Source organism: Acomys russatus, chromosome 3 (genome assembly GCF_903995435.1).
Source record: "Acomys russatus chromosome 3, mAcoRus1.1, whole genome shotgun sequence".
In the NCBI taxonomy this organism is placed as follows: domain Eukaryota; kingdom Metazoa; phylum Chordata; class Mammalia; order Rodentia; family Muridae; genus Acomys; species Acomys russatus.
This window is the reverse complement of record NC_067139.1, coordinates 16,121,249-16,146,015: the sequence shown is the minus strand read 5'-3', so window position 1 is coordinate 16,146,015 and position 24,767 is coordinate 16,121,249. Positions and strand designations below refer to the sequence as shown.

The following is a 24,767-nucleotide window of genomic DNA, read 5'->3' as shown; positions in this document are numbered from 1 at the left end:
ACTGCACTGTTCTCTTTGTCCCAGAGTGCTTGGGCTCACTTGGGTCTTTTGTGCTTTCATAGGAATTTTCTGTAAAGAATGAGATTGGGATTTTGCTGAAGAGTGAATTGAATGCATAAATTGCTTTTGCTAGTATAGACATTTGTACAGTAGTAATTCTAATTTGTGGGCCGAGGATGTCCTGTCATCATCAAGAATATGTTTATTTTCTTTATTTAGAGTTTTAAAGTTTTCATTGTAGAAGTCTTTGGCTTCCTTGACTACCTTTATTCTTAGATATTTTTGAAATTGTGAATGGAATTGTTTTTCTGACTTCTTTCTCAGCACGTTTGTTATTGGTATATAAGAAAGCTACTAATTTTGTGTGTTAATAGTAGAAATGTCTTGGCGATTTAAGTTGAAAGAAGGACACTAGTACATGGCTCTTGCACTCAGTATCAGAAATGTACAAATGTCTTTATTCAAAAAATACAAAATAAATCATCTCTAGGCATGGACAGTGGCAGCAGTAAACCATTATATGTTGTCAATGGGAACCAATAACTGATGTGATCAGTCAGCCTTCTCTTCAGTAATTTTTTTTTCAGGTGCTTTCCCTGAAGTTACAGAAGAAGAACCTTCCTTGAGCTTCCTGTCAACAGTTCATTGATAATAGCAAACCAATATTTCTAGGAGTTAGAACATACCACCTGCCACACCCCCTCCCACTCTACCCATGTTGCTCATTCCAGGGTCCTTCTCAGGAATTTCTGTCACTACAGCTTCCGCTATAGTTAGCACGAAGGCCACCCCAGCAGCAGGCAGTAAAGCAGCTCTTACAACCTTTGTTGGATCAATCACTCCCTTTTCCATGTTCACAAAATCTCCAAGCATAGCATTATAACCAACCTCTGAGAAATTCTGCAGAATTTTCTCAGCTATCAAAGATCTTCCAACAGCTGCATTCTCAGCAATAGTCACTGCTGGAATTCTGAGTGCTCCTTTAATCATTTCTATACCTATTTTCTGATCTCCATTAGCAGGTGGGATGCACTGATGCAGAGAATAACCCTTCCTAGAACAACATCTTCTTCAACAGCTGCTGTCATAGAATTGAGAGCACCTGATAACTCTTGTTTTTCTCCTTCTTCATTTCAGCATCACTTGTCCCCTCAACCTTCAGTCCAGCTACTCCATCAGAAAGGTTAGCCAGTTGCTCATTCAGCTTTTCCTTTTCACACTCACTAGTTGTGATGTCTAGCTGCTCAGTGATTTCATTGTGAGCTTCGTCACCTTTTTCTTTCAGAAGCATGACGTCATCTTTGGTGACAATGACCTGTCCAACTTTTCCTAAGTCATGAGATTGAACATCTTCAGGATTTAAAGTTCGCCCTCCTTCTCCAACTACCACAGCACCAGTAACAACAGCCGTATCTTCAGGCTGGTTCTTCCTATTGTCCCTAAATCCTATAGCTTTGACAGCTACAACCTGAAGACCAGCTTTTAGCTTGTTCAACACCACTGTGCTTAGAGCTTCTCCATCAGCGTTTGCAGCAATTATGACCAAGGGCTTCTGATGAGCATTGACAAACTCAGCAGCAAGTACAATTGACTGGACACTAGATATTTTCCTTTCACTCAACAAAAAAAAAAGGCATTTTGGAACTCACATTTTGGACCTTTTGATGTGATAATAAAACATGAGGAAATATGTCCTTTAACAAATGCCATACCTTCAATAATTTCATGTAATCATTTAAGGTTGTCCAGTCCTCCACTGTGATGACACTCTTTCTTTCAATCTTTTTCATTGCATCAGAAATGATGTTTCCAATGTCTTTGTCTCTATTTGCACAAATCATAGAAACCTGAGAGATTTTTTAAAGGTGTTGTCACAGTTTAGATTGCTTTGTTTTTAAGTTCAGCAGTTATGACATCAACAGAGCATCACACCTCTCCAGATTTCTACTTGATTATCATCTTTGCTGATCTCAAAGCTCTCCTTGGCAATAAAACACGCTAGAACAGTAGCCGCTAGAGTGTCATCCCCAGCCTCTACATTTGTGTTATTGGCAACCTATTGAAAAATTTAGCTCTAATATTTTTGTATTTATCCTTTAAATCAATTGGCTTTGCAACAGTGACCTTGTAACAGCCTTTTGTTACTTTGGAACTTCCCAAACTCTGTTCAATAATACTGTTCTTCCCTTTGGCCTCATTGTAACAACTACAGCGTCAGTTAAACGGTCTATAGTCTACACCTGGGAGAGTTAAGGCTCAAGCATCTGCACACACTTTTGACATAGATCCCTGTGAGATGAGGAGGCAGTGCTTGGGACACTAATCTCATCTGGCAAAGGACTGCCAGGCAGTGGCAGGAGAACACACAATGAGGACCCTCTGTCACTCTTATATCTTATTCATTGAGGCACCATTTGTCAATTAAACCCAGAGCTGGCAGATGTGGCTAGTCTCTGCTTTCTGAGCCCAACAAGCTACCACGTTCACCTGACATTTATGTGTGATATGGAGAACCAAGCTCTGGTCTTCATGTTTGCTGGGCAAGTGATTTACTCACTGAGCTATCTCCCCAGGGTGTGATGTTTTTGGTTGGGAGACTTTGTTTTTGTTACTGCTTCAATTTCATTACTTGTTGCTGTTCTCTTTAAATTGTTTCTCTCATCTTGATTTAATGTTGGTGCTTCATGTGAGTCTATAGATTCAATGTACTTATTTTATATTTTCTTTTATTTTTTTATTTAATTTTTTAATTTTCTGGTTTTATTTATTTTTCTATTTTCTATTTTTTAACTTGGTGGATTTCAAGGTATTTCCTAATGATTTTTCCAAATTTCATTGGCATCTGTTATAACATCTCCCTTCTCATCACTAGTTTTATTAATTCTGGTCTTCTCTCTTCTTTTTTTAGCTACTTTCACTAAGAGTTTGTTGATTTGATCTTTTTATTTAAAAAATCTTGTAAAATGTGTCTTATGGTTCTTATTGTGTATATATGTGGGTGTGGGAGTTCCCCCCCCCTCTGTGTGTGTGTGTGTGTGTGTGTGTGTGTGCATGTATGTGTGTGTATGTGTCTGTGTTTGTGTGTGTGTAGAGATCAGGAGTCACTGTTTTCTTCTATTGTGACCTTCAGGGATCTAACACAGGTAGTCAGATTTGCATGACACCCACTTTTACCCTGTAAGCCAACTCAATGCCTGCTGTTTACCTTTTCTTAGTAGTTTTAACATTTTAAATTCTGTGCTGGGTAATTTTATGTTAACTTGACACAAGCTAGAGTCATTTGGGGAGAAGAAACTTCAATTGAGGTAGGGCATTTTCTTAATTAGTGACTGGTGGGGGAGGGGCCAGCCCATTGTGAGCGGTGCCATCCCTGGGCTGGTGGTCCTGGATCCTATAAGAAAGCAGACTGAGTCTTTCTGCTTCTGGGTTAACTCACTCATTATGATATACTCAATTATATCTGCATACTAGCCCAAGGGGCATGTCCCACGAAAGCCTTCACTTACCAGGAAACTGGGACAGAGGGGAGGACATCCTATTGGGACTCTAAATGAGAGAAGCAAGGAAGAATAGCAAAGTAGAAGGATCCAGAGGGTCCTAGAAACCTACAAGTAGAACATTATGATAGGCAGATTTGGGCCCAGGGGTCCTGCTCAAACTAAGGCACCAGCCAAGGACAATATAGGCGGTAACCTTTAAACCCCTACCCAGATCTAGCCAATGGTCAGAACATTCTCCACAGTTGAGTGGAGAGTGGGATATGACTTTCTCACGTACTCTGGTGGCTCACATTTGACCATGTCCCCTGGAGGGGGAGACCTGGTGGCACTCAGAGGAAGGACAGCAGGTTACCGAGAAGAGACTTGATACCCTATGAGCATATACAGGGGGAGGAAATCCCCCTCAGGAACAGTCATAGAGGAGGGGAATAATGGGAAAATGGGATGGAGGGAAGAATGGGAGGATACAAGGGATGGGATAAACATTGAGATGTAACAAGAATAAATTAATAAAAAAAAAAAAAAAAAAAAAAAAAAGCAGACTGAGCAAGCTATGTGGCGCAAGCCCATGAGCAACCCTTCTTCATGGCTTCTGCATCAGTTCTGGCCTCTAGGTTCCCTCCCAGTTTGAGTTCCTGCCTTGGTTTGCCTCAGTGGACCTTGACTCAGATTATGTAATCCAAATAAACGCTTTCCTTCCCAAGTTGTTTTTGGTCATGGTGTTTCATCACAGCAGTAGTAACCCTAACTATGGCAGTTGCATTCTTTTCTGACCTGATTTTAACTGTTTGTTTTTTGGCTACTGATTTTGAGTTTGATTTGCTTTTGTTTTTAGAGGGCTCAAAGGTTCAGCATTATGGTATTTATATGTAGATGTTTGTAGCTGTGACTTCCTTCTTAGTACTGCTCTCATTGTATTCCACAGGTTTTGGTATGTTGTGTTTTCATTTTTATTCAGTTCTAGGAATTAAAATTCTTCCTGCTTATTTTTATAACACATTTATTATACAATAGTGTCTTCTTCTTCTTCTTTTTTTTCTCATGAGTTGGTATATAGTCTACAGTTTTTCTTGTTGATTTCTAGCTTTATTCCATGAGTCCAAATAGAATACAATAAATTATTTCACTTGTTTGACATTTATTGAGTTTTTGTACTCTATTATATAATGTAATTTAAAGAAAGTACCATAAGCTGCTGAGAGGAACTTGCATTCTATAGTGTTTACATGGAATGTTCTATAGATGCCTTTTAGGTTCATTTCATCTGTGATTTCATTTATCTCTAATGTTTCTGTTTATTTGTTAGGATGACCTGTCTATTGATGAGAGTATAGTTCTAAAATCATCCAGTATTATTGTGTTAAGGTTAATGTATGTCTTTACAGCCAGTATTATTTGTTTTAGAAAATTACCTGCCCTAGAGCTTGCATATATTTATATATACTTAGATTTGTATATCCACTTGATGGGATATTAATTTAATCAGTATGAAGTGATCACCTTTATCTTTCTAATTTTTGTTGATGCCTGTTTTGTTGGATGTTTAGACAGTGGTGTAATTTTGCCTTTTCATTGCATTAACTTGGAAAACCTTTAGCCATCCTTTGCTCTAAGGTTGTGATTGTCAGTGATGATAAGGTGCATTTCTTGGGTAAAATAAAAATAGGCGGATTTTGTAATTTAATCCACTCTGCCAACCTCTTTCCTTTATTGGGATACGTAGTGCACTAATATTCAAAGTTATTATTGAATGGTATGTACTAGTTCCTGCCTGTTATTTTATAGTATTTTGTGTCTTCTCTTTCCTACTCCTTAACTACTCTTTTAGCATGGGTTAGTTTTTCCTGGTTGTGTTTCTTTTCGTTCAGTTTGAAAGATTTAAGAACCTTCTGCGATGCTGGTTTAGTGGTCACGAAGTTCTTCATCTTTTAAAAATCATGGTAAGTTTCTTTCTCCTGCGTATCACGGATAGTTTCGCTGGATGCACCTGTGGCACTGTATGTCCGTGTTTGGAACACGTCATTCCATGCTGTGTCGGCTTTTGGACCTGGTGAGGATTTCACTGTAATTATAATGGGCTTGCCTTTGTGTGGCTTGGTGCTTCTATCCTACAGCAGTCAGTACTTTCTTTGTTCTCTATGTTTATTGTTTTAACTACAGTATGGTACAGAAGTTCTTTTCTGGACTTGTCCTCCTGAGTCCAGAAGGTCATCAGAGCTGTAGGTTTGTGGAAATTTTCTGTTATGATTCTATTGGATATATTACTTACATTTTAGTCTAATGTTCTCTCTTCTTTCCATCCCCATGACTTATAAGTGATGTTTATTCCATTGCTAATGTATATTTTATATATTCATGACACCAAATAGAGCTTGCAAGCTCTGTTCATATTTTCTAATTATTTTTATTTTTATTTTTTAGTGTCTAAATATTTTATTTCATTTGCCTTGTCTTTTGCCCCTGATAGTCTGTCTTCCATATGATCTACTAATGAGGCTCATATTTTTCTTATTTTTATTTTTGTCAGTGTCTGAATATTTTATTTTATCTACTTTGTCTTTCATCCCTGATAATCTGTCTTCCAGTGATGGACCCATTTACTGGTAAGATTTCTACTAACCTTGTCCCTCTCCTTTTTACTTACTGAGTTTATAAAATTTAATATTATATTTTTCTCAGTACTTCATTTTATAGGATTTCTGTTTCCTGGCCTGTACTTACTTTATTTCATTTAGCTATTTATTTCTTTGAATCCATTCATTCATACTCTTGTATCCATTCTTCCAAATTTCTTGTCTGAAATTCATTTAATTAACTCCAATTAAGACTCATGACTGTACAACTGGTACAGAGGTAATAATGTCTAGAGTTTTATCTTTCTTATATTATTGCATTGAGATTGATTCACCTGGTATACTATTTTAGAGTATATATTCTTTCAGTTGAAGTATTGGCAATGTTCTAGTAGGGGTATATTATGGTAAAGTTGAGGTGAATAATTCAGAAGATTAAACCCTCAAAGTATATGCTCAGGGAGGCTGGTACAACTCCTTTCTTACTCTTGACATTGAATCCTAAGGACAGAAGCCACTGCAGCTGCTGGGTAGGCCCACTGTGCATATAACACACTAGCCCACCCAAAAGAGCGGTTTGTTTATCTCCAAGACCCACTGAAGGACCAATGAACAAAGATAATACAGTGTAACCATGATATTAGTTACCAAGACTAAGGCTGGAGGAGATGTAGCTGGGTAAACATAGGGACTACTAATGTTTTAATAGGTTTTGAGAAAATAATCGGAGTGGGGAAATACATTGGACAGGAAGTTGAGAAACTGCTATGATCCACAAAGTTTAGAGAACTTTAGTTTTGAGAGATCAAACTTAAACAAAAAATGAAGATATAGGGAAGAGAGAAAGAGGTAAGAATGAGAGAAAAAGTATCCAGGTTGCACATAGAAAAAACTGTAGAGAATACACAATAGTAGACTGGGTGGAGAAGCAGAAAGATTATTTAGCCTAACCCAGTCTAAGCCAGCAACATACAAGCAAACATAAAGTAATTACGGTTGTGCAAAGGTGAGGATTAAAACCAGAAATCAGAAAAAAAAAGTAAAAGCATTAAGAATAATAAAGCCCCAAGTGTGATGAACATACATTAGATCTTTTTATTTTATTTAAAATAGATTTTTCCTCTCATTAATACACCCTGTTTACACTTTATCCTTCCTGTACTCCTCCCAGTCCCTCCCTATCCGGATCCACTCCCTTTTTGTTTCTAGTTAGAAAACAGACATCTAAGGCATAATAATAATAATAATAAAGTAAGACAAAATATAATAAGATAAACAAAAACTAACACATCGGAATTGGACAAGACAAACAAGCAGAAGGAAAAGAACAGAAGAGAAGGCACAGGGCAGTGAGGTTCACTTGTTTACACCCTCAGGAATCCCATAGAAATTCTAAGCTGGAAGCCATAACCTATACGCAGACGACCTGTAGGTTAAAAAGAAAGAAGAAAAATAGATAGAAAATAAAACAAAATAAAAAAGAAGAAGAAGAAAGAAAAAGCCCAGGGACAAGGAACCTCTAAAGATACCATAGAGTTCCTTTACTGATGCTCATCTACTGCTGAGCACGCAGCCTGTAGTGTGTTTCCTCCGTAAGACTTGCTTGGAGAAAACTAAATTTTCATTTGCTTGTGCTTAACAATTGGAGGTTGCTTCTGGGGTAGGATGAGGATGTGTGTCCACTTATTTCCTCAGCTCTAGAACTCCAAACTGCTTGCCTCAGGCTCTGTGAGCTTTATTTGTGCATTGACCAGGCGGATTTAGAGAGCCTTGCCTCGATGTCCTCCATCCTCTCTGGCTCTCATACTCTTCGCGCCTCCTCTTTTTGGGGTTCAGTGTGGGCATAAGGTTATTGTGTAGTTTAAATTCCGATTTTCTGTCAAAATGGTGTGTAAACTCTGCTCCCCAATTGTCCCTCTGTCATGTCAATAAAGCAGCTTACAGCCAATTGATGAGCAGGGGAGAGAATAGGGCCGGACTTCCTGCCAGCTAGGGGAGGAGGAGTTAATAGGAGGAGGGAAGGGGGGCGGGGACGGCAAAGGAAGTTGAGGAGGAAGGAACTGGAGCTGAGGAAAGCTACAAAAGTGCAAGTATCTCTGGGATGTTTGCTGGGAGTAAGACAACATAGCACAGAGGGTTAAAAACAGACTTAACCTGCTCAGACTGTGCTGTGAAGCCTTGCATTATAAAAGAGTCTCAATTATTTGTGAGATAGCTGGGTTAAGAAGTACGCTAAGAGAAACAAACACCATTGCGTGAAATGAATTGAACAATTCTCTGAGCCCTGAGACGGGGGTGGGGGGATGGGGGGGTGGAGAGGTGGGGGTGGGGATCGATCAAACCATCCCATTTAGGCGTAAGTGTTCCAGTGTCTCATTGCTCTAGCTTATCTTACGGGCAGGAAAGCATTGCAGATCAAAGGGTTTGTGTTTACAGGGCTCCTTTGGTAGCACGCAGAGTGCCTTCCTGTACCAAAGACACTAGCACACAGGCGTAAAGGCTCTGTGTAGGTACTAGCTAAAATTCTCCACGGTCAGTGAGTTGTGTAGGTGTCATCTTCAGCAACGGGGCCTTGCTGTTAGTTTGTTGAGAGCAATCTACAGTTTTGGCAACAGCCTGGGTTGTTTGGGAATCTCATGGGACATCTTTGGCCAACAACTCAATGAGATAAAACCTAATACAAGTACTGAAAGATTGATTCATTTGGTGACAAAGGACGACCAGTTGGGAGTCTGTCTCCTCCGTTCTTTGGCAACTTCATTTAGATTGCTTACATACATGTGTATATTCTTAGGAAGCTTCTATTGTATTAGGTTTTCATCCTTCTCTTCAAATGGTCCTTAATTTCAGCTTTGTCTCTCTGTATTCCCTCCCTCACCCCCCTATGCCTTCCCCCTCTTTATTTGATCCTCACGTTTCATTCCTTCCCACGCGCCCATAACTATCTATTCTATTTTCCTTTTCTAGGGAGGTCTCTCGGTGCCTCCCACCCTGCCCCTTACTCCCTCCCCCCCACCCCCCGCAACCTCCATGGTTCTGTAGATTTAGCTCAATTATCATTAACTTAACAGCTAAAACCACATGTAAGAGAATATATACATTGTTTATCTTTTGGAGTCTGGGTTGCCTCTCTCAGTATGACTTCCCCCCTTAATTCCTCCCATTTACATGTGAATTTCATGATTTTCCCCACGCCCTGTTTTTTTAAATGGCCGAACTAGTGTCCCATTGTGTAAGCTGTATCACATTTTCTTTATCTATTCTTCCATTGAGGGACATTTAGGTCATTTCCAAGTTTCGGCTATTCTGAATAGAGAGACAATGAACATGGTTGAGCAAATGTGGGATAGCTGGATCTTGACATGGATCTATTCCCATCTTCCTAACAAACCACCATACTAATTTCCATAGATTTTTTAAAAAAATCAAATTGACTAATATCTGTTCCTTGGTGGGATGAGTGGGATGGGTCCTTCCTGTGATATTTTCTGTAGCAGACTCTGCTGCTTGGGTAGGCACCATATGCAACTCTGGCTCAAACCTATTGAGCTAGATATGAATGTGGAGTTTAGAGCAGTTACCTGTTGATTGAGTTTCTAGCAGGGTTGTGCTGAGTGGAGCAGTAGCCTTCTCAGTTTTCTCCTTGATGGCTTGGCAGTGCTGCGTTGGTGAGGGGAGAGGGGTAATCCTTTAGCAGAGGCTCCCACTGACCTTAGGAGCGTCCTGTGAAGCAGCTGCCTTCGCCCCTTTCCACTGCCCAGAGGAGAGCATTGCAACTCTGCTCTCCCAGGCTCAGAGCTCTACTGCAGCTCTTCCCTCCGAGGACATGCAGGTTTCTGGTAGGGAGGGGAGGGTGTAAGCCATTGTTTGGCAGCTCCCATTGACCTCAGCCAAACTTTTTTTTTTTTTTTTTTTTTTTTTTTTTGTGTCATGTTCAATTGTTTTTCTAGTCCTTGGTCATCCAGTTAACTATTCCTACAGTGTGTGTGTATGTGTGTGTGTGTGTGTGTGTTCAGGAATGATGAAAAGAAAGACAGCTGGCCACAGCACTTGGTGGCCCCTTGAATATGTCATAGACAGGGGATAGCACAGAAGTGTGTAGCTGGAGCACAGCAGACTCCTCAGAAGGTGGGGCCAGTGGAAGATGATCAGATGAAGTCGATTAAGGCTGATGAGGAAAGAGCTTACCTAGCTTCCTGAAACACTGGGTGCTGAAGCTGGCTTCAGGCCCAGAAGGGAGATGCTGCTGTCCGAAGGTTTAGGTCACACCATTTCTCCCAAGTCACTTTTCTAGGGAGCAACCTTAGGCAAAGCCTCTGTCCTGGCTGTCTGCTTGGTCTACCATGCGACAAATAGACTGTGCAAGATGCTGAAGCTGGCAGCTGCACTATGCCAGCAAACCACTTGAAATGGGCAGTGCTGTCAAAAAGTGAGCATTGTTCTTAGGAAAGAAATTGCCCAGAGGAATTGCCTAATTGCCAGCATGGCTGGATCCATGCCCCTCTAATTAGCCCCTGCAGGTGCAACTGGCTTGCAAGAACAAATTTGTGCTCAGGTGCAAGCTCTCTGAGTGCAGAACAGTGAAGAAAACCGAAGATGAGTTGCACTGTCTGAGATGCTTAGCGATGTCCAGCCTAGGGGGATTTAGTTTCCTTCCCATTGCTATATAAACAGTGCCGTTAAAACGTGTTCTAATCCACCCCACAATTTCTGAGGTTTCACCCTGTTGGGAAATTCTCAAACTCTGCAGCTTGTGAGCAGAGCAATCAAGAGATGGTGGCACCCACAAAAGAGGCGTCGGGGGTCCTTTTTGCTTCTTGAGATTGACAGGGTGATGATGTGGGCTGCTAGAAGAGCAGACTGTATGTGCCATATTAGTATATGAGGATGAAGTTAAAAGAGCTCTTGAGTGGTTTGAATGTTTTAACACAAAATAATTGTACGTGAGAAAGCATTATATTTCGGTACATGGATGTGATGGGGCAATGATATTCCTTCCTTTATCATTCTTTGGGAGCCCCAAGCTCCTCTCTTTGAGCAATACTAGGCTATTGTGAAGTACAGCCACCCCATCCATGCCGCATCGGAGGACCTCATCCCTCCAGTGTAACTGTGCTTTCTGGCACCTGTCATCCAACCGGTTCCCTCTATCTTCCTAACCACCCTCAGCTTCTAGCAGTCTTTATTTTACTCATATATATTTAAAGCATTTGGGTACGAGAGAGAACATGCAATGCTTTTCACTTAAGAATGTATTAGTCAGGGCTCTCTAAGGAACAGAACTGGTAGGATGAGCTTACGTATGTATGTATACAGTGAATATAATATATATTGCATATATGCAAGGGATTTACTAGATTTATTAGGCTTACACGATGGGTCCAGGTGGACTAACAAGGGCTGCCTCCTGACAGAAAGGTTAAGACTCCCTTCATTTAGTCCCAGTCAGGTGCTGGAGTCCCAAGGCGGTCCTAGAGAGCTGCCAGCCTTCAGTCTTCATCAGCAAGCCAAAGAAGTGGATTCTAACATCAGAGTGGAAATGGGTCAGGATAGACATGCCTGTGGGAGGGAAGGCAGGCAGAAGAAAAGCACAAGCTTCCTTTATTCTTGGTCTTTTATGTGGGTTGCCACTAGAAGGCGTGGTCCAGATTTAGGGTGGATCTTCTGACCTCAAATGATCTGGATTTAGGGTGGGTCTTCTACCTCAATAATCCAAACAAAGTTTCTCACAGGTGTGCTCACTTGCTAGGGTTTTAGCTACTTCCTGTCAAGTCCACAACTGGGATTAGCCATCACATCCTATATCTCCCAGGTCCATCCTGATCCTAAGAATTATAGGGCGTAATTGTTTTTTATGGCCGAATACTATTCCTATGTTATTCTATAGTCTCTTTATTTGTCAACTAAGAGCCATGTAGGTTGCTTTGATATTGTAGCCACTGTGAGCAGTGTAACTGATAGACATAGGCATGGAGAGATCTCTTTGATATGCTGATATTTTGAAAGACAAATTTTGTAGCTGGGGGCAGAGTCCAGCCAGAGATGGGCTAGCATGCAAGCATCATACAGATGATGAAGTGAAAAAATTCTATCCCTTCTCACAGATGGGTACGGAAGGTGGCAAATGTTGGTGAATGGGTTCCTACTGCCCGTTGGAATACAGTTCTCCTAGGAATGTTAGATGGCATGTTTGTGAATCTTAAACTAGTAAGAAGTAAGTGCAACAGTAAAGACGTGTACACAACTCAATTCTGCATCACACAGTGGTTCATAAACTCTGGAGGAGAACATGTTCAGTTATTCTGTCTTTACCACATCATGTTACAGCTAAGAGGCCCCCACTAGGATGGCCATACAGTTTGGATCCTTAAGCCACTAGAATTGTGAGCCAAATAGAAATACTTTTCTTTACCTCTTCTCCAATATCAAGTACCCTGTGACAGCTACACAAAACGGACAAGTTACAATCCCCATGTCTGCTGCCTCCCAGTCCGTGTTGCTTTTCTAACCCTTCTCTCTCCATCAAAGCCTGCCCTTTTACAGCCCCCAATCCGAGAGATCTTTTCCTGTATTCTATGGCTTTTTTTAACCAACCACCCTACCTTCTTTTGGGGTTGCCTTATAATTTATCTGTAATCAATTCACCATCCAGATGTGTCCTTTCTTGCCTGATACCATATCTCATGTATCTGTTTTGTTTTTCACAACAAATCATAAGCTGCTTAGGAGAAAGCAGGGATGTTCTCACACCTTTCTCTCCCTTGGATTGGGGCCTGAGGTCAGACACTCATCATGTACCCATTGGTAGATGGGTTTGGGTCCATGTTTGGTGCCATTCTCCCATCGCCTAGCACATGGGACACTGAGTAGGAAGAGTGAAGATGAAGAACATTCCTCTTTCACAGAACTCCAATTCCAGGGCAGTAAGTTGACCAAGCAGCATCTACTGAGTGGTGTGGCCAGTGCTACACCAGTGGTTCGGAGGGAGCCCAGATGATGAAAAGAAGGTTCACTCAAAGGTTCCCTTGAGCCACCATAATCTGGAAGGATGAGAGGAACCAATGACTTTCCAGAAAGAGAAGGCTAGGGTACAGTAAGCAGACACCTGGGAGGATAGTACCATATCTTCCTCAATTTCATTTTCAATTAGCATACTTCCATCTAATATCTACCTGTTTCTTGATACTAATCTCATTAAAATGTGAGGTGCATTTACTCAAGTGTGGGACTAGAAGAGACATAGGAAGACCTAGGTTTTCATTAGGGGACTCTTGGGGGCAAATATAGGAATATCTGTGAAGTGAGACAAATACTCAGGAGTGGGGCATGACCCAGAGTCATGCAATCTCCTCTACCTCTGGTCTCCTTAAATATGTTGATGTGGCCGGGGGCCACTGCTCCTTATCTCTATCCTAGTCATTGCAGGGCCCTGCTAAGAGGAAGATGATAGTTCCACAACCAGCATAACTTTGGACTGTGTTGCAGTAGCAAAGGGGAGTTGTAGCTAATGGTACTTAAAGAGTTTGTTGGGAGGTTTGATTTCCTTTGGCATTTGTGTCCTCCCTGGGTCTTTAACCATGTTGCCTATCAAATGTCAAAGACAGGGTTTACGGGGTGCAGGGAGCCCTGAGAGAAGACTGAGAGCCTTGGGTGTTAGACATATAGAGATATTTTTATATACACTCTGTATGTGTACATAACCCTAACCCTAACTGTAACCCTAACCCTAAACCTAACTCTAGCACTAGCACTAACCTTAACATTAGCCCTAGTACCAACCCTAACCCTAACCATACCCCTAAACTTACCCCTAACCCTATCCCATTGAGCCTCTGTATGTTTGAAACTCTGTCCCATATCAGAACTTCCAGTCTCATTCCTGTCTCACGCACACTTTGGGGTGATGGCATGAAGGTTAATGCCATCATGGAATAGTTTTCCACTGGAATAACCGTGATGACACTGAAGACGCATCCTATATAGCCTGTCCTTCATATTAATGTCTTTTGTCTATGATAGATTTATAAAACTGAATCACATTCCACTGTATGACTTTACTTGTGTTTCATTTAATCTCTTAAAATCTAGGTTCAAGAAGAAAGGCAAAATGATAAGGAGAGCATAGAGGTTTCATATCAGGTGAGGAGATAGATGGTAGGTGCTGCCTGAAGGGAATTTGGACTAGGAAAGGGAAGGAATGTCACAGTCAGGGATGGTGTCTGTCATGGACTCAGATGGGACATAGATGCTGATGTCTGTTTCCCAGCCTGCCTGGCAGGACAGATGAGGGTGTGTGTGTGTGTGTGTGTAAATGTGATATGTGTTTGAAATCACATATTCATCAGAGCATGAATCTCTGGGTGTATATCTGTATAGTGTGTGAGTGTATAAATGTTAGTCTGTGTACTTTTGGGAGGAGTGCATGAGAGTGTATATAAGAATATGTCTTTGAGTGATATGTTTGAATGTGTGAGTGTGTGAGTGTGTATAAGCATATGTGTGTGTGTGTGTGTGTGTCAAAGATGAGTGTGAGGGTATGAAAATGTGAACATACCTTGTAGGCAACATTATCTGTCTCCCTCAAGCTTTTCTTGAAATTTCCAATGGAATTCCACTAAAACTCTCTCTTTCTAAAATGTCCGTTTTTCTGAGACAAGTTCTGACTGTGTAGCTCAGGCTGACTTTAAAAATCCGTATTCTCCTGCTGCAGCCTCCCCAGTGCTGGAATTGCAATTGTACAGCTGCAGGCATGCAGCACCATAGCTGGCTCTCTTTCTATCTTATATACTAATTCTCTAACTTAACAAACCCCTAGTAAGTTGAAAATATCGAAAGCTGAAGTCAGTTAACTAGAACTCCCATCTATGGCTTTGACACTGCTTAGCCTGCCAACCTCCAAGGTTTACACTAGCTGATAGTTGGGCAAAATCTCAACGTGCCATTTTACAGAGAGGCACTGAGTTTTATATTTTACAGTAAGTGCTTGAACACTGCACTGAAAGTGAGGAAAGTGGGTGCAAGGGTCACACTCACACTAGTGGAAGATAGAAACGTTGTCAAACCCATCATATAAACAGACATCTGTGAAAGGAGAAATGGAAGCCACACTAGCTTTGTTCCCATAGCTTGTAAGCAAGGAGCAGGCCCCGATGTGTACTGCATGTGATAATAGTAGCTGCTGTGCCTTTCTTGGGGGTCTCTTTGCTGGAGATAGCCGTTTATTCCTATGACAGTGGGGGTGGCTGTGCTCAAGCTTGCCAAAGGAAGCCAGAAAGTTGAACTCTGTGCTCTTTCAACTTGGAATTATAGCTTTTTATTCTATGCAATGTTGACCTCAGCCAGAGACTTCAGTGTTTGTCGCAAGTGCTCAGCTAAGTCGTAAAAGACAGTTAATTCCAGCTAGACTTGGAAGCTTCTTGATCCCAGGGACTGCAAACTTGCCCTTATCTTTAAAAAATTCTTTCAGTTAAACTCACTGTGCAACTCTTTACTGCTTGGTCTATTTACAGCCGTAGTTTCTATGGAGGCCCTGATTATTTTCAAAGAAATGCACTCTGCATATTTGCCTAATAGGCCAGACAATGACTAAGAAACAAACTACATAAAGATTATTACGTGGACTTAGCGTGTGTTCAGGTCCTATGACTCATGGGCAAGTTGTTTGTGCTGCATTTATGGGCAGAGATACTTTAAGAAAACAGTTTGTAGAACAGGGATTGTGCAAGAGTACCAGCCAAGGGGAGCCTTTGTCAAATGTCTGGCCAGAGCCCTGCTGCTGAGGGCCCTTGGGATCAGTTTTGTGTGTTGAGTTTTTTGAAATGCCTCCTGGCAGCGTCACCTATCAGGAGTGCTAATGCCTGAGAGAAGAGACACCATTGCCTCAAAGCCTGCCATCTCAGGAAACACCTCCAGCCCTGGTGGTTAAGAAAGGACATTTATGGTGGCTCAGAGGCCAGGATAGGAAGGACACACACTTTGTGACATTGTGGTGGCAGTGTATAAGAAGTGTCCGTGACACACAGGGAAAATTAGATTATAATAGCTGATACAACCGTTTTCTTTTTAAATTCCTTTTTATTTTGGGATAGAGTTTCTTTGTGAAGTTCAGGCTGACCTTGAGCTGGTAATTCTCCTTCCTTGCTCAGGGATTGCAGCAGCATTGCCATAAACTGCTAAATTGTTTTTTAAAAATTAAATTAAATTGGTGTGTGTGAGCATGTTTGTGAGCATGTGGAGGTCAGAGGGCAACTTGTGGGAGCTGTTTCTTTCTTTCTACCATGTGGGTTCTGGGAGTCCAACTCAGATAGTCAGACCCAGAAGCAAATGCCTTTACCTGCTGAGCCATAGGACATGAAACTTGCTTTCTAATATTTTAAAAGCACGTAATCCAGGGGAGTGGAGTTCATTGTGTGTTCCTGATTGCAAGCTTCAGTTCTCTGTCCTGTGCAGTGAAACTCTGAGCTCACCGAGTACTAGTACCCTACCCCAACCCCAGGCCCTGACTGCCACACTCTGCTTTCTGTCTCTATGCATGTGGAAGTTTGAGGCACTTCAAACGAGTTCAGGCAAGTAGCATTTGTAATTTTTCTGACTGGCTTGTGTCACTTAGCATACTGTCCTCAAAATATATCAACTGTGTCATAGCACAGCTTTGGGCCTCCTTCCTAATTATTACTTTTCTTTTGTACACCAAGATTAATATTATCTATGGCAGTTAATTTTGCCTCTTGAGTTTTTTTTCTTTCCCCTTTTAAAGACAGAGTCTCCCTACATAAACCAGCATGGCCTCCAATGTGAAATCCTTTTGCCTCATTCTCAAGTGCTGGGAGTACAGGCATGGACCGTCACGGCCTCTAGTTAACTTCAGTTCTATATAAGAAAATACTCTGATATTTTTGTCCAGAATTGGCAAATTCTGGTATGGAGGCCCCTTCAGGCTCTAACTCATTTGTCTCCCTGATTACCTGTCCACCTCAGGAGGGGCTGGCATGCACTCACTCTAGAACAGCCTTTAGGTAGGCAGTTCACACGCATTGGATGAACGGGTTCTGTGATACAAATCTGGAAATGCTGACAACTACAAAGTTCAATCACTTTCTTTTTCCTCAAGCAGACTTCCTTAGGTCTCTCAGTTTTGGACTCTTTTCCTTTGATCAGTGTTTAGTAGTTTTCTGTGGGTGCCGCCCCTATGTGAAACTTGGTCTCGGGTATGGAGACCACAGTGTTCCAGCCTTTGTGCTGAACAAACAGAGCATGGCACACACATGTTGCGGAGTCCTTATTATTGGAATATTTAACTAACAGCTTTGTGGTGTTGCAGCTATAAGTCATTCATGCCACTCATGCTGTGTGCATCATTTCTGACTCTCCATCATCCTTGGGGTTGTAAGCAACATGGCAAAGAAACTAGAACCCAGATCACTTGAGCAGTTATCCCAAGAACCCCTACTTCACTATAGGGAACACCCAAAACTGAATCCAGTCCCAGTTTTCTTTCCTATCCCTGTCCTGGAAAAGCCCGTATCTCTGATGAAAGAAAATGAATTTTAGTGTTGTCAGCATTGAGTAAACCCATCAGCTTCTTAGAGTTTGACTCTTCAAGCAGTGAGGAGTGGGTTAGAGTCAGGGAATTTGTATGTTGTTAGCATGGATCAAGTAACAAACAAACACACCATGTTTGATGCTGTCTGAATTCATTCCAAACTTCAACTATTGTTTGATAGAATGCAAGACTGTTTGTTTTTGATTCAGCTGGATTGAACACATGGAGCTGACATTTCATCTCCTCAGGAGCAACCATGTTCACATATGCCCCAGGCCTACCGAAAGGGATGAAATTTCCTTAAGAATTTCACCAGTGGCATGCCTCTTAGTAGTCACCACTCATAATGGTCCCACTCCTCATAATTACTTGCTGCAGGATTTGATAAAGATCAGCAACAGCCTAAAACACATTTAAGATGGTCTCTGTGGTGATGATCCCACCCATACACTAAAGAAGGATGGCAAAAATAATATTTGTGCAATAAGACATTGAAACTACATAAAAGGAACCCCTCGGGGTCAAAGCAGGGATTAGAGGCTTGCTTGTAATGGTTTTAGATGTCCTTCTGATCATGACAGTTTGTACATAGCCAGCATGTAGCCAGGAGTCATATCATTCCTGGTAGGGGGAGAGGATGCTGACAAGGTCACATCTATTGGCTGAAGTCAGGACCCAGTCTCTGAATGCACTGGAATCAATAGAATAGGGTTGTAAATGTGCTGAGGTCCTTGTGTCATATGAGTTTGTTCCATGGTTCGGTGAACCCCGAGAATCCCCCACATAATGCTTCCTGGTGAAGACTAGGACCTGCTTTCAAGGAACAAGTGAGGCCTCAGAGAGTTTTCCTTGGGGGATGGAATGGATAAGTTGGGGGTAGCCTGGAGCACTCCTCTACTTCCTCTGAGCTCCACAGGACCCTGAGGTTGGGTGAGGGTTGGGGAAGGCTGCTTTGCTCCTGGAAAACATACCAACCCAAGCTCTGGGGCAGTTGGAGCCCCAAGACCACATGGTCCCCATATATTTATAAACAACCCCACCCTTAAGTTATTTGGTGTTCTTCAAACCCTTATGTGGCAGAGTTGACAAGCTGAGCAGGGCCTGTCAGCCAGTATTTGCCAGAGGCAGGGCACTAGGGCACATGCTCAAGTCTAGGTTCCCAGACGTAAGTCACGTTAAAAGCAAATGCAGTTTCTTTAAACAGGGTCATCAGACTGGTAGGTCAAGGAAATGCCGCACCCATGGTGGGTTCAGGGAGGTGTTTGGCACAGTCTCTTGAGACGATATGCTAGTGTGCAAAACAGAGTGAAGGTATGTGGGCTGGAGGTCAGGGGTGGGTGCTTGTATTTTTCTAATGGGTTCAATGGTCATGTCCAGCAGGAGCCGGCCAACACAATGGCCAGCAGCCTGGTTGAGACGACTTTTGTTGTGCCAGGAGACTTAGCACTGTTCTGCTCAGAGAAAAATCATGTTGGAAGGACAGTGAAGATCAAGATGCAGAGGCCCTCCCTGTCTGAATGAAGAGAAAAGGCTAAGTCAGAGCATGTGTGTTCTGTGCTAGTGATCGAACAGCACAAAGCTGTTCTGGGCTTTGTGTGTGTACAACACTCACTTGGCTACACCTACAGTCCTCATTGTATATATCAATGTGAGCACACACAAGCATGTGCACACACACACACACGCACATGCACAATTTTGTTGTTTTGGCATGGCATGCATGGTTTTGTGTGTGCTACTACTGAAGTATACAAACAGCCCTCTCTTATTTTATGTTTTTAAAGTTTATAACATATCTTTGGTGTCTGTGTGTGTGTGTGTGTGTGTGTGTGTGTGTGTAACAAGGTCTCTATATTGCTTAGGCTTGTCTTCAGCTCCTGGGCTCAACATTTTTCCCTTTTAGTCTTTTGAGTAATGTGATTGTGGGTGTGTGCCTTTCCAGCTAACATGATTTTTTAAAAACAATTTATTTATTTTTATTTTGTGTGTACTGGTCTTTTGGCTACATGTATGTCTGTATGAGGTGTTGGATATCTTAGAACAGGAGTTATAGGCAGCTGTGAGCTGCCATGTACATACTGGGAATTGAACCCGTGTCCTTTGGAAGAGCACGAGTGTTCTTAACCTCTGAGCCACCTCTCCAACCCCGTGATGTTTTAATATAAACATAGTAAATATTTTACAACAATCAAGCAAATTAACATGTCCTTCTTTGTGTGTGCATGTTTCTGTATGTGTGTTTGTGGGTGTATGCTAGTGTGTGTAGCATGTAAAGAATATTCTCAAAATATTTCTATTGTATAGTGTTATTACCTATATTCTTTGTGTTGTTTTAGAATGACATTTTATGAGCTAAATACAGAATATCTTTATTGTATTAAAAGGTCCTGAGGATGGAAGGTCACTTAGAAGCAATAAACATGAAGGTAACTTAGGGTGTAGTGGAAGGTGGCCCTCATGTATTTGCTCAATCCATCTTTGATGACATGGAGGAATGTGTCCTACTATCCTGAGTGGCCTCTAGTCCCTGAGCTGAGCCAGCACTTTTTAAGGACAGAGTGGTACCCTTTGTTCATGGCTTTGTTTTCTATCATTTCAGTTTCTTAATGTTAGCAAAGTCTGAAAATAATAAATGGAAAACTATGTAGTTTGGAAGAAAGAGGGATCCTAGTCACGTAGCTTTCACTACAATACGCTGTTATGGTTGTTCTAGTTTATTAATATCTTACCGTCACTGGTTTATAAAATAACCCTCACCAGAGGAAAAAGCTTAGAGAATACAGAGCTTTGTACTAGCCAGAGATTCAGACGTCCACTGGGAGTTCTAGGATGCATCTCCTGAGGATGCTGAGGAGGATTGTACTGACATGAATTTTGGACATCTTGTTGAAGAACACAGGGACACAGGACTAGTTTCAAAGGGGCCTGACGTGAGGACGTGAGGCTTAGTGGAAAAGGGCTGGGAAACCATGGCTGTCGTCTATGATTACCTGACACATGGATAAGGACCACCAATGTTCTAGGCTCTGACATCCAAAGTAGTACTGGGGCAGCAACTAAGATGGTGGATACCATTTAGAGATGTCCAAAAGCTAAATAAATGCGCTCCCCAAGAATCAGTGTATGTGGAGTATCTTATCATCCAGAAACCCTGATGCAGCAGAGTGGCCTATGTGTGGCTTAGGTATGACGGTGGGACCGGTTAGACCACAGAGATCTGGGACTCCGAGTCCAAGAGGGGACAGGAAAGCAAGAATGTAACTCTGGGTTCAGCACAAGCCACATGAGTGACCCTCAGTGAACAGTGCCATTCCCTAAGGCTCAGCTCTTTCTTCTGATAATATGGACAGTGGACAGGATTCCCTCCAAGGTTTTGTTAATTCATATATCCTACTGTCAGTAACACCAAGTGCTGGGGTATCTGCGAAATGCTGATCTCCTTTCATGACCCCAAGAGCAGGGCTGAGAAAACGATGTGCTGACTGCCATGGGAAAAAGTAATTGCTTTTTGCAGTGCTGTGACCAAAAGACCTGCCCAAACCAACTGAAGGTGAGGAAAGTTGATTTTGACTCTTGACTTCAGTTTCATCTTATCACGCTGGGGAGGACTTGGTGGTAGGAGCGCATGGTGAAGACCGTTCACGTCATGCTGGACCAGACCAGTAAGCAAAGAAAGGGATTTGTGCTGACCAATTTTCTCCTTTCTCTCCTTTTTACTCAGTCTTGGCTCCTCCATGGAATAGTTCCATTTACATTCAAAGTGGTCTTCTTGCTTTCAAAGAATCCTCTCTGAAAACTCTCTTACAGACATGCCCAGAGGTGTGTGTCAAACCCCCAAGGGGATGTACAGCCCATTAAGTTCATCCTGCAGACTGATCATCACAGGGTCCTCTAAACCTGGCCCCAATTTATGCTGACCTCTTTGTTCTATATTTTCACGTTGATTGCATCTGACCAAGAGAAAGGCCATATAACATTTCTGTAAGGCTTATATTAGCAGGGAAGATGAATGAAGACAACTCCAGAGAATTTTTTTTTTCCAAATTAACTCCAGAGAATTTAGGAAGTTGTTTAGCTTGTTGAGGTATTTGATCTTTCTGTCCCCTTGTTCTCTCAGCTGAGAGAGTTCTTGCTGTCCTGTGAGGCTGTGGTTTTGACTATATTGTAGGCTCCAGGTTCTTTAAGTGCTTATACCTCCCTTCCAACCCACATATCCTAGATAGGAGAGAAAGGTTTATGGGAACAGGGGAAGTAGACTTTGTTGGATTCAGTTCCTGGGAGCATAATCCTGGCATAGTTGGCAGGATTTCAGCAGACCAGCAATTCCACCAAAGTTGCTGCTGAAACCTGGAGCAGCCAGAACCCAGAGCCTCAGCCAGAGCCCAAAGCCTCAAAGCCTTCGCTGGAGCAGTTCTCTCTTGGAACATCTTGAAGTGGAGCGATGAACAGCCAAGCAATACCAAGACCTCAAAACCCCAAAAGCCCCCACATCCTGTTTTGGAGATATACACACACACACACATATATACATATACATACACACACACACACACACACACACACACACACACACACACACATACATATTCTTGCAGAGTCTGTATTAGGATTTTTTCAGATAGCAAAAACCAAGCCCCACATGAGGTGGTTCGACCTCCAAGTGAATAAGCATCACTTATTCTCTCACAAGTCTGTTTCCCATCCCACACTTGGGATAAAAACAAAACCATGTTTACACGTATTACACTATATCATGTAGATTGTCTCTCTACTCAAAATTCAGCCCCTCCCTTATGCTGACTGCTTTTGCACTCCCAATAGAGAGATCAGGAGCAAGAGACCTCGCCAACCTATCCCTTGGAGTACTACCCTAAGAGTCATCCCAAGTGGGACTTCAGAAAAAGTAAGAAATTCCAACAACTGGGTTAAAGAAGAGGAGGAAGCAAACAATAGCATGAATGCAAAGGAGCCTACGGGTGGGCAGGTGTGTGTGTGTGTGTGTGCACGCGCGCACACGCGCGCACATCTGTGTATAAACATGCGAGGTCTGGCTTAGGTTCAGTTCTGAGCAGGTGTCAGATCACTGCTGAACTGTGATATGAATGAAGCAGTCAAGCTCTGCCCAGCTCCACAGAGCCTCTGCCAATATCCTCTGCCTGTCTACTTCTTCCTAACAACAGCAGCGACACGGAATGTAGGCAGGAAGGAAGTTTTCTCCCTATTCCCGATGCCACCAAAAGTCTCACAGGTGGTACAGGAGGGCTGACTTTCTGATGAAATGCAAAAACACTACATCTGTTGAAGCTGATGTCAGGCCTGAAGATTCCCTTGTTTTAGAAGAAGCCAAATATACCACTTATTTTGGCTGCTAGGTTCAACACCAGCTACAGTAAAAGACACTTTAAAGAGATGCTTCTGGGTAAGGGATGAGGACGTTGTGCATCATATAGATTAGATGTGCATCCTTTCCCTGTGAACACATCTTTCTCCTGGTAAGGAATGCTCCATGCCATCATCTTTCAGCATTGTCAGTAACACAGCAGAGACAATCTGAAATGGCAATAGCTTTCCTCAGCTTGGGAGGATGCTACTGAGGGGTGCACAAAGCAAGCCAGAGCTTCAACTCAGCATGAAGTGTGGCTCTGAGAGGTTCACATATGGTGCCTCAACTGAGTGATTCATGCTTAGAAATAGAAAAATAACTCTTTTTCCCTCACCACAGCATCTGTGACTGGCAACCCTTTTTGTACCTAGATGTGTCGACTTCACAGGACAATGAAGTATATCTGACAAGAAGAGGGTGGGACTATTGGCTTCCACTATTTTCAGGAGCATTCGTCATGTCTCTGTAGCTAAAGTTTTTACAGGACCCTGTCTTCTCAAATGTACCAACCACAGGTGCCGAATCTGCTCAATCAGACTTGTCTGAATGTCTCTAGAGGGGAGAAACACAGAATTGGGACGTCAGAATGAACGTTTTGAAAACTAGTCTTTGATTCCCTGCAGCATGTGAACACGCACAGGGATAGACATAAAAACGTACATAGGTGCATGCTCACAATGGCGCATGCTCACAATGGCGCATGCTCACAATGGCGCATGCTCACAATGGCGAACGATAGACTGGCTCTCCTGTGAGTGTTTATATACAGAAGTAGCACAACGAGAATACATACGACAAGGACAAGCCTTGCTCTATATGACTGATCGCTGTGCGCAATTTGGTCCATGTCATGGACTGAATGGTGGTCACACTATGGACTCGAGTCAAGAGATCATCTTTCTGCACTCTGAGATCACATTGCTATCCTATACCGTTTTTACTGCTAAAGCATGCCTTCCTGGGTCATGGGAGGTTAAATATTCTCCTGTCTTGCAAACTATGATGCTCTACCCTTCATGCCAGCTGGCAGTGGTATTCTCAGAAGTGAACGAACTTCCGAACTTCCAAACTCCCGTGCACTGTGTTCTGGGAAAAGTTGCCTCCCTGTAGCACTGGCTCACAGATTAGAAAAAAATTAGCTATTTTCCAGGAATCTTTCCAGAAGCAAAACTGCCCTGCCCTTCGGGATGCAATCAGTGGGATTTTGTTACTGCAGAGAGGTGGAGGGGGCTTGGAAGAGGTGGTGTGAGGGCTTAGACAAGCACAGGGGAGGATGCAGCTCTGGGAAAAGCAGGAGGGTGCTTTAGCTGGAGACCGGTTCACTGGGTGGAAGGAGCTCTTGTGGGAGAAGGAAATTCAGTGACCCTCAAACTTATGCTATGTCGTGAATGAGTCCCCACTGAGCACCTCTTTTCTGCTCCCTCTCTATTATCATGATAAAAACCCCTTAAAAATAGTTCTACCTCTGAGCTGTACTGTGATTTCCAGTCTGGGGTCTGGCACCCTGTATTCATTACTTTTCTAATGCTGTGCTGCAACACCCTGACCAAGGCACCTTGTGGTAGAGATGACTTATTTTAACTTATGGTCCAGGAGGGATGAGAGTCCATTATGGCTGTGAGGCACAGCGGCAAGAAACAGGGACGGTGGCAGGAGCAGGAAGCTGAGAGCCCACAGCTTCCAACACAAGAAGCAAGTGGAGAGTAAGCTGCAAGTGCAGCAAGGCTTCGAGCTCTCCAGACTGCACACCCCCTACCCTCCCATCCCCT

The 24,767-nt window shown here is 42.4% G+C and overlaps 1 pseudogene; it reads right to left on the bottom strand.

Moving 5' to 3' along the window:
- Positions 1-675: 675 nt before the first annotated feature.
- The window catches only part of LOC127186959 (60 kDa heat shock protein, mitochondrial-like), a 173,659-nt pseudogene continuing 149,567 nt past the window's right edge, over positions 676-24,767 (bottom strand).